The 11,761-nt window shown below is 36.1% G+C and overlaps 1 protein-coding gene across 7 annotated transcripts in view; it reads right to left on the bottom strand.

Moving 5' to 3' along the window:
- The window catches only part of LOC106878385 (zinc finger protein 652-B), a 96,886-nt gene that overhangs the window by 84,475 nt on the left and 650 nt on the right, over window positions 1-11,761 (bottom strand). For 2 of the 7 annotated variants that reach the window (XM_052973801.1, XM_052973797.1), the window contains exon 1: window positions 10,624-11,714. The exons of 2 other annotated variants lie outside the window; for them this stretch is intronic. The gene's annotated coding sequence lies outside the window, so the exon portion shown is untranslated. 3 more of the 7 variants (XM_052973802.1, XM_014927576.2, XM_052973799.1) reach the window with 3 other exon arrangements.

Genomic DNA, 11,761 nt, shown 5'->3' with positions numbered 1-11,761 from the left:
TGTGTGTGTGTGTGTGTGTGTGTGTGTGTGTGTGTGTGTGTGTGTGTGTGTGTAAATGTACATATGTCAGTTCCTATGTTTAAAAAAACATGTGAAAGAACCCCCATATCAATGTATTTGGGGGTTTGTTTTTGAAATTGGGGAAATAATATGATTAGTAGATTATTTACACAGGCATATGGAGTAGTGGTTAAGAGCGCAGGCTATTAACCCCAAGATTCCAAGTTCGATTCCAGGCAGTGACCTGAATAATAATAATAATAATAATAATAATAATAATAATAATAATAATAACACTGAAAAATACCTTAGGAATGACAACCCAGGTTTAAAATTTCCCGAAGACACCTGATGAAGGCTGGAGAGTATATCAGCCAAAACGTTGTGTTAACAACAAACAAGATGAGGACAAATATCCGTCAAATGTAAATAATGCACAAAATTCCTCATCTCTTAGATATAGAACTGTAATATGGTTAGGTTCTACTCTGGCATAAATGGATGCTCCAGGCTCAGTCCTACATTATCTTATCTTCTAAGACAGCCCTAAACCCTTCTTCACCTGGCCTTTCTCTTCTGTTAGGCCCAGTAAACCCCAAACTGCTTTAGCATTCAGATTCCTCTTACAAATGTAATCCTTATTTATTCACACCTTTTTGAATTAATCATGTATTATCTTGTAGCTTTGAGATTTTGATGATGTGACTGCATATTTCAAGAATGACATTGTAGTGTAGGTGTGAGAGGTCAGATTTGGCCAATTTGAATATAAAACAGGTAGAATATTTAGGCCAGATTAAATGCTGAAGGGTTAAATGCTTCCTTTACCCTGAAAACCTTCCACTATCAACCCATGCCACTTGTTTTCACCCATTATGCATTATCTGCTTGCTTTGCATGCTCATATGACCAGCAAAAAAACATACTGATGACTGTAATTCCTTCGATAGGAACTTCATAATTCATCAGTATCTTGTTCCCTTTCTCCCCCAGCACACACACACACACATTCTTATATTCTGTAAATGTTTGGTAATGCAAACAGGACACTGTTATCCCTCTGTGTGTGTGTGCGTACTCACAGGTGTATGTGACTGTTAATTGCACATGTCTTCATTAACACCATTTGGAAAACAGTGACTGTTAAATTCTACAATAAACCAAAATACCAGAATTTAGTGGCTTCATCAATTTTGATGTGTGAGGACAAGTAGAATGAAAAATACAAACATAAATGAAAATATATGTGGCTTAGCAACAGAAAGGGCATCTGGCTATAGACAACGTCTTAATAAGTCTTGTTTAACTCGTGCCAGCATGAAAAAAATGGACATTAAAGTAAGGATTATATATATATATATATATATATATTGTGTGTGCATGTGTGTATTTGTCTTTGCAAATCTTCATGCTGACATCATTTCTGTCTCTATAAACAAAATATCCGGCAATCATTTAATATGCAAAAGTATGAAACAAAGCGCCTTGCTGGAAAAAAAACAGGCTCAAGTCAGGAAGGGCATTTGAGTATAGGATACAGGTTCAAGACAACTCCTCCAACCCATGCCAGCAGGGAAAAGCACGTGTGAAAACAATGATGGTGATGAATATTCTTAGATTATTGCTGTGTATATTTATCATCACTGTTGGTTGGTGTCCACTTTTACTAAACTTGTGAGGGTCAGATGGAATTGTTAAGACAGATTTTCTACAGCCAGATGCCTTTCCTTTCACCGACCATTACTTGTTTCTGAGAAAAAAAAGTTTCCCCCACCCCAATGGCCAGACATGTTTTTCAAGGAAAACTGGAAATGAATAACATCATTGGTATGATGGTGAGGTTTGTTTACAATCAGCACATGATGTCCAGGATGGTACACAAACACACACACACACATAGATGATGGGATTCTTTCAGTTTCCATCAGTCCAGGGCATAGGTTCGCAAAGTGGGCGCTGCCACCGACCAAAGCCTTGTGAATGGATTCTGTAGACAGAAACCAAAAGAAGTCCCTTGTATGTGTGTATGTTTTTCCCCTTCCCCCCACCCCACCACTTGACAACTGGTGTTGGTGTGTTTCTGTCCCCGTAACTTAGCGGTTCAGCCAAAGAGACCAACAGAATAAGTAACAGGCTTAAAAAAAGTAAATTCTTGAAAGCAGTGCCCCAGCATGGCCGCATTCAAATGACTGAAACAAGTAAAGGAATAAAAGAATGAGGCTACGTTGTATAAAATTTCAATCTGTGATTCTTGTTTATTGTTGGGTGATGTGGCGACATACTTTCAAACATTACTACACCCCACCAGACAGAACTCATAACTACATGCCTCAGTCTACCCAGCCGACAACAGACACTACACTAAATGGTCAACATGAGGTAAAATATCCTGTTATGAAAGAACACTGGCACCAAAACAATACTTAAAAGACAACATTTACACATATAAACACAATACTCCACCCATGATAGTAGGAATATATGAATGTAAAATGCTAAAAAAATAAGAATTATAAATAAAATATAAAGCAGGCAATTGTAATCAGATTTAAAAGAGGCAACATCATCTAAGATCATGGATGAAAATTCATTAAAAAAAAGTAAATATAAAGTGAAGATCACTCATCAAAAAAATCCATACAATTTAATCTTCTTCTTAATATTCATTTTCAGATTTCAAAGAATTTTTCATTCTTACATAGAATTAATCAGAAAGGTCTCTTCAATTACATGATTAGAAGCAACATGAAACATGCAGGCAGACACACACACACAGATTCATACATTCATGTTTACAGAAATATGCTTACATAGCTGCATGTGTATATGCACAAATATGCATGCATTCATCACATGTGCAGACATACAAATACATCTAGGTCCACGAAAACAAATTATTACTCCGTCCAAACTGCCTGAGTGACATTAATGTAATGAAAAAAATGCATAAATTTTATGATATGCTGGGGAGTATTTCTCACCCCCATACGTAAGTTAATATCAATTACGGCTGCTACATCAATCTATATACTGACCCCGGGGAAGAAAGATAAGCAGGAAAGAGGGATACGCAGAATAAAAAAGCAAGAGTAGAAAATCTAACCATTTCAAACGAGTAACCATAAAAAGAAATTTCAATGAGGGGGTGGTGGTCATGGTTGGCTTGAAATTAGAGTCTGGTGCAATTCTCTAGCTTGTCAAACTATCCAACCCATGCCAGCATGGAGGAGGAGGAGGAGACCATCTTGCAATGTATTCAAATTGAAGATGCTCAAATCTCAGCAACCAAATCCATCTTGCTTTAGAGAGGTGCCACAGAATAGTATACTTTATGACAGTAAGCAGGAGAAGCACAGTAAAATGAACAGACGTTTTGTTAATTCAGTGTTGTGTATAATTAATCTTATGAGAAAAAGAGGGTTGGAAGATATTGAACCAGAGACCTTGAAACTGAAACAGAAATGAATGAGACAAGAAAGTGTCCCAAATCCATGTGTGTCAGTCAGCATGGAAGCTTTTTTGAGATTTCAAAGGTGAGCATTAAGCAAAAGGAATCACCAAAACAAGAGAATCTGCACAGTGCATTTGGCTCACTGTTACCTACCATAAGCCTGCAATGCATGGGTTGGATAGAATTTATTGAGACAGATTTTCTATGGCCAAATGTCCTTGCTATCACCAACCCTCACCTGTTTTCAAGTAATATTTCTTCATGGCTAGACTTGGTCTCACAGAATATCAGAAAGGAATGCCACTGCTTGCATGACAGTGGCAATCATTTGCAACAACCACATGATATCAAGACAAGGAAACACGAACACACACCTACAGACAATAGCTTCCACACAGTTTCCATCTAGCAAATTCACTCACAGGACTTTGGTTAGGTTGGGGCAACAGCAGAAGACACTTGCCCAAAGGTTGCAGTAGGATTGAACCTGAAACTATGAGGTTGCAAAACAAGCCCCTCACCTACAACAGCCATGCATGCACATATAGAAGAAACACGGTCCTCTAAGGAGGACCCCACTTCAATTTGGTCTCTTCTTCCTTCACTGATGTAACAGAATGTGGAAAATGGAAGATCAAGCCCAGCATCACATATATTCATGAAAAAGACATTTTTAACTCCACAGCTCCACTGCATCTTGTGTAAAACATATATATTGTGTGTGTGGCCTTGAACAGAGCTGAAAACGGTGACTGAGAGAGGCAAAGTGAAGACATTAACCATTTAGTGTTCAGATTACTCTGTCAGAGATAATGGTTATTTATTCACTTTGTTTGGAATGAATCATGGCTTATCTCACAGTATCAAGATTTCAATGATGGGATTGTTTTAATCTTAGAATGACTTTGTAGGGTAGGTTGGAAAAGCTGGATCCGGTTAGTTTGAATATAAAACCAGTAGAATATTTTGGTTAGATATGGGAGGTTTAAATGAGTTGAAAGGATGAAGGAGAGCAATTATCAGAGTTGTCCATCAGAGTGGTCAATAACCCAATGAAAATAGTGAGTCAAGATTAGAAAAAATGTGATCTGCTGTCTGACTAGGATGATGATGATGAACAAAAACGATTGCAGAGATTTCAACAGTGAAGCCATAAAAAAGAGGCGGGAAAACCAGTTTACTTCTAAAGGTTTAGTTAGAAAGAATACATTTAAAAATAGAATTCCTGTGGCGTAGAGGTTAAAGGTCAAACGCGTATTTTGATTCATTTCAAGGCATTTTATGTATCAACACAAAAAACAAATTCCACTCCTTATCGCTTATTTTTCTCCATCTCCTATTAATACTCATTTCACGGTCGAGCGGGTCGTGTCACAAAAGGCACTCAACTGTTAAAAATTAACGGAAAAACATCTGCTTTAAGAATACATTACAGAATCAACGAATTTGTAGGAATATCCAACCTTTGAATTTAAAAATCCAGTTAAAATCTTATTAATAAAAAATAATATCGGGAAATTATTTAAAAGCTTTATTCCTACTGGCGATTCATTTTTTACATTGATACAAGATCTCTGAAATAGAATTGTAGGGGAACCTGGCTGATTTTTATGCTTTAAAATAGCACAAACACATTTACGTACATAGAAAATGATGTAAATTCCTTGTCAACACGAACATATTAGTCATATACTGTTAAGCATGATTTGCGTTAGATTTCATATTTGAAAACAATACAAACGACCTGAAGGAGCTTTTTATGTGATCGCTCAAGCTGCTAGAAAAAGTAGCCAAATTAACCTCAATTCACACTCTGTCGTCTTTAATAAAAACACAACGAGCAATGTAATTCTTGATATACTTATAAAAAAAAGACATCTTTCATGACAGGTCTACTTGATCAGGGATGAGTAGGAGTCAAAGAACAACAAATTAGTAAAAGTCGATGTAACGAAGAAGCTTCCACGTGGTCGTTCAACAAGCTAAAAATAGCAGAACAATCTGACCCAACGCTCAACGACATAAAAGATTATGTAGCTCTTTAGACATCCTTAGTTTGGATGGTCACGGCTGATATGACTATGACCATGGAAACTCCTTAATGGCTTCGGGTGTCGATTAATCCGAGATGAGTATTGATATGGGACTAAAAACAACAGATAAATAGCAGTAATATACTAGGGTCGATTTAATAAACTACGCATCTACAGAAATTGGGTTTGGGTCACCGGAAGAAATCAATACTAAGTTAATCGAACGTACCTAATCAGTGTAACCCACAATGGGATCGAAAACGGAATCACAAGGTAGCAAGGTGAACTATTCTGTCTGAAATGTTAGTATTTACTTTGTCTTAACAAACACATACGAACCATAAAAGGTACCAGAAGGTTAAAAAGCCCAAAAATTCCCTCAAATCACAACAAACTGGCTTTATAATATATAAAACTAAGGCGCTAGAAAGTACAGGACGCTCCGTTTGTGTACTGACGGCCATCTCTGGCAGGATAAACCCTTTTTCAATCCACTGTGATCCACGGATCTAGATATACCATGTCTCAACTTCGAAATGCAATCGTTATCAAATTATTAGTGTAACGGTCTGAGCATGTTGCATTTTCTCTACAGTCTAACTGACTTTCATACACAATATGTGTATATGTTTCCCCATTAGTCAAACCTCCCATCGTGACAGTCCTGCTTTCTCCTAGAGAGAGTGGATTGCACGACCAAGCAGTATTTTTAACGCATTCTTTTCTAAGAAGGCACAGTGTGAATTAAGAGAGATTTGGCTGTTATTTCCAGCAGGTCGAGTGACTTCATAGGACTCGACTATATTTTAGTTTCTGGAAATAGTCACAAGTGAAGTGGACATAGAGTGTAGTTGATTTGAGTCTGTGTACTTGCTGTGTGAGTAATGTTCTTGGGTGTTAGGGATAAATCAATGTTAATAGTTGATGGGTCAGAGTTTATTGCAATAATAATCATGCTCATGCTGGTCTTTCGTTTTGAGTACTTTTATTTCATTGTTTGTAGGTGACCAGTGATCGTTGTGATCTATAGACAGAAGATGATGAAGTGCACTATTTTGTGTGTTCGGCCCAGTTAAGATTGGCATAATCGATGAACGATATAAATGTATCGTTTGTACATTCGCTAACGAAAGAGCTTGCTAGTCTAGAATTAGCAGCGAAATACTAGTCAAAATACACCTTGGCATCTTACAAAGAGAAACCTTTGAAATGTTTCAAACGAGTCACAATGACAAGAGAAAACATCTTCACAACGGTTCTTTTCTTTCTTTTCGCTTTTAATCAAGTGATCCCCCCGACTGCGTGTCTAGACTAGGGTTACTTGATACGTTGTGAAACAAGGAGTGGGCCCCACTTCTACACTTACTTTACTCTTCTGGCTCCCCTGCACACAAAATTAAAACTGAGATCTTGCAGAGAAGGGTGATCGACCGTCGGCGGGATTTGAACTAACAATGTATGCATGTTGTATCATTCATACAAACAAGCCTGGTAATTTAATCTTATTGCCGGCATACTTCTCTCAAAAATGATTTTATATATATATAAATACAAAAAAAGTCTGATGCAGGAGAGGGAGCATGATGTTTAAGTTATCATAAAGAAGATGAAAAACAATCAATTTATAATTAGAAATTTCGAAACAAAATTAAAAAGAATGTAGAGACAAAAAAAAAACATGAATCCCAAAACAAATACAATAACAATTTTCAAAAATATTTTTTTAAGAAGTTCATGGTTAACCGCTGCAAAATTTGAACTTCAAAACTAAACTGAGGAAAAAAAAAAAAAGGAAAATAAGAGAAAAAAGAATAAGTCACAGCAAATGTGAACAGAATGTTGTGAGAGTGATAAAATAGGCATAAAGAAAAAAAATGAAGAAAATGAAAATAAAAGTGAATGAATGAATAAATGGCTGGCTGGACGAATCTTACAAACATTTTGACAATAGAGTTTAACAGTTTCAACTGTGAAACTATTGAAACCCACGTGGGAAGAACGATCAACACATTTTTCTTTTAATTTCATTTTGAAATAGACATGTGGCCTCTAGATTTATACACACACACACACACAAAGGTGGTGGTGATATGAGGTTGAATATAGACATCGGTGCCTTTTTAAAGAAAACGATTTAAAGATGCAAGAAAATTATACCATCTTCCTATACATAAAACAGCTAATAAGGAGAAATTAAAAACGAACATAATCCAAAAATATGTATACGGACCTAAAACACTCAAATGGGGATGGACGAATTTTAAATCAATGAAATTAGAATTAATAGAACGACAAACAATGTTTTAAGTCCTTTTGACCGAGATCGATAAAAGCAGTCTCAAATCATCCCCAAATGTTCATTTATCTTCTCACCCTTTGTAATTTGTACTTTTAGTGCTTTTTAGATACAATTATTATTATTATTATTCAGATCACGCCGAGCGCTGTTCGTCCCTTGAATAAAAAGAAGTACCGGGTCTAACGCTTCCTCTCAAAATTACTGGTCTGCGCCTAAATTGGGAGCAATTAATTAATTAATAGGGTCGAGACACGTTCTGAAATCATCGGCAACAACAAAACATGTCTGAACCCCTTGAGAAAAGCCAGAACGTTACATAAATAAGACCTTCCCTTGCTATCAGCAGACAAGAGCAAAGAGCAGAATAACGGGGTTGATGTACAATAAATACCAGTAATATACTGTGAAAATATGTAAGCAGCTGTACTCGCTATCAAAATTGACGTTGTGTCTACCCAAAAGAAATCAGTGTCATTACTGTTTATTTATTTATAGAACTGAACGACAGATTTAGAACTTGAGCCAGCATATTCTATGGATATAATAGTAATTAACAGAAGTAGGAGTAAGCTAAGAATAAAAATGTATTCACATGCTTAGAAAATGAGTATATAGTAATTATTTCCCGAATGAAATAAGTGTGTACGCAATTTCATTTGCGCACGAATATACAAATATAGGTAGGAGGATTCAAATTTTCAACGCATTAATGTAAACTAGACAGACTATCGTTGTTGTTATTGTTATTATGGTTGCAAATTTTGCCACAAGGACAGCAATTTTGGGAGAGGGGATGAGTCGGTTACATCGACCCCTGTGCTCAATGGTAATAATAGAAAGAAAGTATGTAACAAAGTTTGAAAAGAAGCAGCTGACATAACAGAGATGATCTATTTTACGCAGACATATGATTAAATCAAGATTATGCATCCATACATACACACATTTCTAAGCATGTCTGAATCGTCATCAACATTGCACAGTGCAATGGTCGGCGCGAAACTGACGGTAACATTGGGACAGTTATATGCCATAACCAGTAATATACTGCTTGTGTACGTGTAATCGATGCAACAGGCTCCATGAGCTGTGTCGCGGACTTTGTGACCATGTCGTTGTTTGATCCCGATTCAGCAGGCTTGTAATAATTAGTGTTCCAGCCATGACCATTCCATATTTTCAATATTCCAGGTCATTAACCAATAGCTGGAGGTGATCAAGGAATTTAACTGCTACTTCTGGCAAGTCGAACGACCGTCTGGTTCCCTCCCCGCTTCGTCAAATAAAATTGCTATGTCATACACAGACAATGTTTCGCGAAATCCAAGGGCACCTAAAACATCAGTTCAGTTTTATTATAAAGACAGAATTCCACTTCTATACGCTGGATTAGACGCTAGTCCACCTCAGGCTTTTTTGGAGAGCTTTAAAGTAACTAAACTATTTTCCTAGAAACCGAGACAAGACGTTAAGTTTTGAACGGCGACGAACTCTGGCGTGTATATAAGTAACATGTGTGTGTAAATAGTAGTTTGTTTAGCATACTAGTAAAAACTGAACATTCACAAGTTTCACAAGTAAATAAAAAAATAAATAAAGAGTGGAAAAAGAGAACGGGGGTGATTATTCTGCGAACAGGAACTGGCCATCAGCTTATTTTTATGAATGATTTTAAGTTAAGGTGTTGAGAAAGCAAGCTACTATACTATGTATACTATATAAAAATCAGCAGTAGCTAGCTAAAACAGCGTGGTTTCACTGAATGAAAATAAAAATTAACTGTTGGAAAATAAGAAGGGCGCCAGGAGGTTATCTGTTGATAATACAAAAAAAAAAACATACATCGCTCTAGTAAATACATCACATACACACATTATTGTAACACAAATCTTATTGAATACTTGACCCTTGTGTCTACTGCTAGAGAAAATTTACCGAGCAACACACACATATATGCATATTATAATGTGCATCGACGTGTGTGCAAATATACACACATCTGAGGTTTACAGGTAGACGAACGAATGAGATGCTTCAGAAATGGCTACGCATTTCTTATAAAAGGTAAACGAAGAACAATATGACATTACACCAAACTCGCTTTCTAATAACGAAAGCGTGTGTGAGAGAGATGGGACTGTGTGTGTGTGTGTGTATAAGTAGGAGAAAAAGTATAATGTTAGATCACTGGAATTTGTTGGCAAAGAAACAAGCCCTTGCCATATTCCACGTGGTGAATGCCGGCCGTAAATATGTCTGTAAACGCATACACTATATATACACATATATATATTACACATTTGTGTGTATATTTTATATATATGTTTTCCATATAAAAAAACTTTTTCGAAGTTTGGGCAAATATCAAAGAAATCGAGAAAAGGACGTCTCAGCATTTTACCTAAAAAAAAAATAGGCTGCACGAACGAAGACAAGTGAAACCGAAGAGAAACACAGATATCAGTTACATAAGTTAAAAGCTGCACGCATGCAGGATGCACGCGTGCATGCATGTGTAATAATGATTCTATGCACAAAGATTGCAGCTAACATTTTACGCATATTGTTCATACGTGCTTAAATGAGCTATGTGCATATTAAGTAACAATGACCATTTTTTTTTAAGGAAGCAACGATAAAAAAAAAAACCTTAGCAAATATTTTTAAAGAGAAAACTTTAGTGCAACAGAAGGTAATAAAACGAAAATATATGAAATCTCTAAGAAATTATACAAATATACGTGAAATCAAGCTTAAATTCTTTTTCGATATTTTTCAAAGAAAAGAAAAATATCAGCTCTGACAAACTCCTTGTGCATACATAGTTTGGTTGAACTAACCTGTATATTATGAGTGGTAAGTTATTTGCAAGTACCTGCAGATTCACCTGTAATTAACAGTCAGCCATGTTGAAAACAAACAGGAAGTGTGAGATACCGTTAGAGAGAGATTAATAACACTAAATAAATAAAGTAATTAGGAAAGTTGATTAACGAAAGAAAGAGGACTGTCTTTTAAAACCTACACTTGTCAATGATCGTCAACGTCTGGACATGTCTTTTTTACAGCAGTAACATTTATTAAAGATCGCTTCGTCATATTTTTTTTCTTTCATCAAGTGTTTTTAAAATAGAAAAAAAAAAAACTAAGTTAATGATGAACGGATGCTGCAGGGTTGGAGCAGACAGTCTATCTCACAGAATGATACGTGGTTCGAAGTATTCCTACAGGATCGTGTCATTGCAAGATAAAATAAATTTATATCACGTAACAACTTTTTTCTTTCTTTATCATCAAAACGTCGAAAGAATCTCGAAAAAAAAAAAAAGCAATGGCGATTTGGAGTGGAATCATTCTGTAAGAACACCTGGATCGAACATTCGATTCAGGTGAAAATAGGTAAATGCTATTAAGAAAGATAATTAATTTACATCAAAACTTCTCATCTTAACTACGTTACGAGTAATTAATGCTTTTGTTTTCTTTTTCTTTTTTTAAAGACAATATGGCCACTGTTGATTCAATGATAAGATCGACAATTTCTTCTGACGAAACTCAAGACTTCATATTTATAGAAGAAAGCAAATGAGATTGTGCAACGTTCACATAGCTCATTGCTAAGTGTTAGCGGCGTGAGTGGGAATCGAAACCGGGTAAGAATGTCGACTCGCCGGGGCAGTTTACCTCTGCTCTACGGCGCACACTGCAGGTGATGATGATGATGATGAAACAAAATTTATAGGGGTTTTTTTTGTTTTGTTTTTAAATATACGTTCGTAGGATAGGTATGATAACATTCAACCTGCTACTAATTATTAAAGGTAACGGTAAAAAAGGCTTATGTCGGTAGTGGAGCCGAGCTGAAATTTGAATGGTGAAGCCACCTATTATGGATGAAAAAGTGTAACAACAACAATAATAACAGCAGCATCACTTACCTACCTGCTTCATCTAGGAAGGAGAATCGAAATCGGTGTT

Source organism: Octopus bimaculoides, chromosome 17 (genome assembly GCF_001194135.2).
Source record: "Octopus bimaculoides isolate UCB-OBI-ISO-001 chromosome 17, ASM119413v2, whole genome shotgun sequence".
NCBI classification, from domain to species: domain Eukaryota; kingdom Metazoa; phylum Mollusca; class Cephalopoda; order Octopoda; family Octopodidae; genus Octopus; species Octopus bimaculoides.
The sequence above is the reverse complement of the archived record's forward strand: the minus strand, read 5'-3'. Positions and strand labels throughout refer to the sequence as shown.